Raw genomic sequence first — 6671 nt, 5'->3', positions numbered from 1 at the left:
TTTTATCACTTTTTTTCAACATACTATGCTATGACTTATTTCGAAATACTATACTATGACTTTTTATCACCTTTTTAGACATACTATCACTTATTTCGACATGCTATACTGTGACTTTTTATCACCTTTTTCGACATGTTATACTATGACTTTTTTATCACCTTTTTCAACAAACTGTACTATGACTTTTTTCAACATGTTATACTATGTCTTTTTTCGACATACTATACTATGACTTTTTTATCACTTTTTTGACATACTATACTATGTCTTTTTTCAACATGCTATACTATGACTTTTTATTACCTTTTTCGACAAACTATACTATGACTTTTTTCGACATACTATACTATGACTTTTTTATCACTTTTTTGACATACTATACTATGTATTTTTTCGACATGCTATACTATGACTTTTTTCAACATACTATACTATGACTTTTTTATCACTTTTTTTCGACATGCTATTTATACTATGACATTTTTATCACTTTTTTCAACATACTATACTATGACTTTTTTTATCACTTTTTTCGGGATGCTATACTATGACTTTTTATCACCTTTTTCGACATGCTATACTATGACTTTTTAATCAGTTTTTTTCGACATACTATACTATGACTTTTTTCGACATACTATACTATGACTTTTTATCACCTTTTTTTCAACATACTATACTATAACCTTTTTAGACATACTATGCTATGACTTATTTCAACATGCTATACTATGACGTTTTATCATTTTTTTGACATACTATACTATGACTTTTTTCGACATACTATACTATGACTTTTTTCAGCATACTATACTATGACTTTTTTATCACTTTTTTTCGACATGCTATTTATACTATGACATTTTTATCACTTTTTTCAACATACTATACTATGACTTTTTAATCACATTTTTCGAAATGCTATACTATGACTTTTTTATCACCTTTTTCGACAAACTATGCTATGACTTTTTTCAACATGCTATACTATGTCTTTTTTCGACATACTATACTATGACTTTTTCATCACTTTTGTTCAACATACTATACTATGACTTTTTTCGACATACTATACTATGACTTTTTATCACCTTTTTCGACATGCTATACTATTACTTTTTTATCACCTTTTTCGACATACTATACTATGACTTTTTAATCACTTTCTTTCGACATGCTATACTATGACTTATTTTGACATACTATACTATGACATTTTTATCACTTTTTTTCGACATACTATAACTTTTTTAACTTTTTTAACTTTACTATACTATGACTTATTTCGACATGCTATACTATGACTTTTTAATGACTTTTTTCAACATGCTATACTATGACTTTTTTCAACATGCTATACTATGACTTTTTTCAACATGCTATACTATGACGTTTTATCATTTTTTTGACATACTATACTATGCCTTTTTCATCACTTTTTTCAACATGCTATACTATGTCTTTTTTCGACATACTATACTATGACTTTTTCATCACTTTTGTTCAACATACTATACTATGACTTTTTTCGACATACTATACTATGACTTTTTATCACCTTTTTCGACATGCTATACTATTACTTTTTTATCACCTTTTTCGACATACTATACTATGACTTTTTAATCACTTTCTTTCGACATGCTATACTATGACTTATTTTGACATACTATACTATGACATTTTTATCACTTTTTTTCGACATACTATAACTTTTTTAACTTTTTTAACTTTACTATACTATGACTTATTTCGACATGCTATACTATGACTTTTTAATGACTTTTTTCAACATGCTATACTATGACTTTTTTCAACATGCTATACTATGACTTTTTTCAACATGCTATACTATGACGTTTTATCATTTTTTTGACATACTATACTATGCCTTTTTCATCACTTTTTTCGACAAACTATACTATGACTTTTTTCGACATGCTATACTATGACTTTTTTATCACTTTTTTTCAACATACTATGCTATGACTTATTTCGGAATACTATACTATGACTTTTTATCACCTTTTTAGACATACTATCACTTATTTCGACATGCTATACTATGACTTTTTATCACCTTTTTCGACATGTTATACTATGACTTTTTTATCACCTTTTTCAACAAACTGTACTATGGCTTTTTTCGACATACTATACTATGACTTTTTTATCACTTTTTTGACATACTATACTATGTCTTTTTTCGACATACTATACTATGACTTTTTTTCACTTTTTTCAACATGCTATACTATGACTTTTTATCACCTTTTTCGACAAACTATACTATGACTTTTTTCGACATACTATACTATGACTTTTTTATCACTTTTTTGACATACTATACTATGTCTTTTTTCGACATACTATACTATGACTTTTTTTTCACTTTTTTCAACATGCTATACTATGACTTTTTATCACCTTTTTTGACAAACTATACTATGACTTTTTTCACTTTTCGACATGCTATACTATGACTTTTTTCAACATACTATACTATGACTTTTTTATCACTTTTTTTCGACATGCTATATATACTATGACATTTTTATCACTTTTTTCAACATACTATACTATGACTTTTTTTATCACTTTTTTCGGGATGCTATAACCTAACCTTTTTAGACATACTATACTATGACTTATTTCAACATGCTATCCTATGACGTTTTATCATTTTTTTGACATACTATACTATGCCTTTTTCATCACTATTTTCAACATACTATACTATGACTTTTTTATCACTTTTTTTCGACATACTATATACTATGACTTTTTTAGACATATTATACTATGACTTTTTAATCACATTTTTCGAAATGCTATACTATGACTTTTTTATCACCTTTTTCGACAAACTATACTATGACTTTTTTCAACATGCTATACTATGTCTTTTTTCGACATACTATACTATGACTTTTTCATCACTTTTGTTCAACATACTATACTATGACTTTTTTCGACATACTATACTATGACTTTTTATCACCTTTTTCGACATGCTATACTATTACTTTTTTATCACCTTTTTCGACATACTATACTATGACTTTTTTATCACTTTCTTTCGACATGCTATACTATGACTTTTTTCGACATACTATACTATGACATTTTTATCACTTTTTTTCAACATGCTATACTATGACTTTTTTCGACATACTATACTATGACTTATTTTGACATACTATACTATGACATTTTTATCACTTTTTTTCGACATACTATACTATAACTATTTTAACTTTTTTTAACTTTACTATACTATGACTTATTTCGACATGCTATACTATGACTTTTTTATCACTTTTTTTCAACATGCTATACTATGACTTTTTTCAACATGCTATACTATGACGTTTTATCATTTTTTTGACATACTATACTATGCCTTTTTCATCACTATTTTCAACATACTATACTATGACTTTTTTATCACTTTTTTTCGACATACTATATACTATGACTTTTTTAGACATACTATGACTTTTTAATCACATTTTTCGACATGCTATACTATGACTTTTTTATCACCTTTTTCGACAAACTATACTATGACTTTTTTCAACATGCTATACTATGTCTTTTTTCGACATACTATACTATGACTTTTTATCACCTTTTTCGACATGCTATACTATTACTTTTTTATCACCTTTTTCGACATACTATACTATGACTTTTTAATCACTTTCTTTCGACATGCTATACTATGACTTTTTTCGACATACTATACTATGACATTTTTATCACTTTTTTTCAACATGCTATACTATGACTTTTTTCGACATACTATACTATGACTTATTTCGACATACTATACTATGCCTTTTTCATCACTTTTTTCAACATGCTATACTATGACTTTTTAATGACTTTTTTCGACATACTATACTATGACTTTTTTATCACTTTTTTTCGACATACTATATTATGACTTTATCACTTTTTTTGACATGCTATACTACGACTTTTTTATGACTTTTTTTCGACATACTATACTATGACTTTTTTAGACATACTATACTATGACTTTTTTCAACATACTATATTATGACTTTATCACTTTTTTTGACATGCTTTACTACGTCTTTTTTATCACTTTTTTCAACATACTATACTATGCCTTTTTCATCACTTTTTTCGATATGCTATACTATGCCTTTTTCATCACTTTTTTCGACATACTATACTATGACTTTTTAACCACCTTTTTCGACATGCTATACTATGACGTTTTATCATTTTTTTTGACATACTATACTATGACTTTTTTATCACTTTTTTTGACATACTATACTATGACTTTTTTATCACTTTTTTCGACATACTATACTATGACTTTTTTATCACTGTTTTCGACATGCTATACTATGACTTTTTTATCACTGTTTTCAACATACTATACTATGACTTTTTTAGACATACTATACTATGACTTATTTCCACATGCTATACTATGACTTTTTAATGACTTTTTTCAACATGCTATACTATGACTTTTTTATCACTTTTTTCGACATGCTATACTATGACTTTTTTATCACTGTTTTCAACATACTATACTATGACTTTTTATCACTGTTTTCAACATACTATACTATGACTTATTTCCACATGCTATACTATGACTTTTTAATGACTTTTTTCAACATCCTATTCTATGACTTTTTTATCACTTTTTTCGACATACTATACTATGACTTTTTCATAAATCTTTTCGAAATATTATACCATCCAGCACTGTGGCCCAATGTTTGGCTCTGTTGCCTCATAGCAGGAAGGTGCAGGGTTCCAACCCAGGTCAACCTGCACAAAGTTATTGGAAGTGACATTGGATGAAAGGGTCGGCTTAAACACCTGTTAAGTGAATTTACTATACTTTGAATTTTTCGACATGCTAGACTATGACTTCTTCATTACTTTTTTTGACATACTATACTATGACTATTTCATCACCTTTTTCAAATGCTATACTCTTACTTTTTTATCACTTTTTTCGACATACTATACTATGGCTTTTTCATCACTTTTTTCGAAATATTATGCCATGTTATTAGACATGACTTTGGATTAATGAATTTACTATAATTTGACTTTTTCGACATGCTATACTATGACTTAATTATCACTTTATTTGACATACTATACTAGGAGTTTTTTCGACATAGTATACTACGACTTTTTCATCAGTTTTCGACATGCTACACTATGACTTTTTCATCATTGTTTTCGACATGCTATACTATGACGTTTTTATCACTTTTTTCGACATACTATACTATGACTTTTTTGACATGCTATACTATGACTTTTTTATGACTTTTTTCGACATGCTATACTATGACTTTTTTTTATGACTTTTTTCAGCTTATTATACCCTGCAGCACTGGGGCCCAATGGCTGGCTCTGTGGCCTCATCGCAAGAATGTGCACGGTTCCAACCTGGGTTATCCCCCACAATGTGCTGGCTAAATCACATTTCAAGTGAAGCTCCTATGATATGCTATTCTATGACTTTTTAATCACTTTTTTCGACATGCTATACTATGACTTTTTCATCACTTTTTTTGACATGCTAGACTAAGAATTTTTCATTACTTTTTTTGACATGCTATGCTATGACTTTTTAATCACTTTTTTTGACATACTATACTATGACTTTCATACATTTTTTCGAATTATTATACCATGCAACACTGTGGCTCAATGGTTGGCTCTGTGGCCTTGTAGAAGGAAGGTGCAGGGCTCCAACCCAGGTAAACCCACACAAAGTTACTGGAAGTGACTTTGGATGGAAGAGTAGGCTGAAACACCTGTTAAGTGAATTTACTGTATTTTTTCGACATGCTAGACTATGACTTTTTCATTACTTTTTTCGACATACTATACTATGACTTTTTTATCACTTTTTTTGACATACTGTACTATGACTTTTTCATCACTTTTTTCGACATGCTACACTATGACTTTTTATCATTTATTTCGATATACTATACTATGACTTTTTTATCATTTATTTCGATATACTATACTATGACTTTTTTTTTAATCATTTTTTCGACATACTATACTATTACTTTTTTATCACTTTTTTCGACATACTGTACTATGACTTTTTCTTCACTTTTTTTCGAAACATTATACCATGCAGCTCTGTGGCCCAATGGTTGGCTATGTGGCCTCATAGCAAGAAGGTGCAGGGTTCCAACCCATGTAATTCTGCACAAAGTTAGTGGAAGTGACAGTGGATGATAGAGTTGGCCAAAACACCTGTTAAGTGAATTTACTGTGCTTTGACATGCTACACTACGACTTTTACATTACTTTTTTCGACATGCTATACTCTGACTTTTTTATCACTTTTTTCGACTTACTATACTATGACTTGTTCATCACCTTTTTCGACATGCTATCCTATGACTTTTTTATCCCTTTTTTCGTCGTACTATACTATGACTTTTTCATGAATTTAAACCCACACAAAGTTATTGCAAGTAACTTTGGATGAAAAAGTTGGCTAAAAAACCTTTTAAGTGAATTTCCTATACTTATACTTTTTTCGACATGCTATACTATGAGTGCTTTCGACATACTATAGTATTACTTTTTCATCACTTCTTTTGACATGCTACACTTTGACTTTTTATAATTTT

This window comes from Sander lucioperca, chromosome 21 (assembly GCF_008315115.2).
Source record: "Sander lucioperca isolate FBNREF2018 chromosome 21, SLUC_FBN_1.2, whole genome shotgun sequence".
NCBI lineage: Eukaryota > Metazoa > Chordata > Actinopteri > Perciformes > Percidae > Sander > Sander lucioperca.
The sequence above is the reverse complement of the archived record's forward strand: the minus strand, read 5'-3'. Positions refer to the sequence as shown.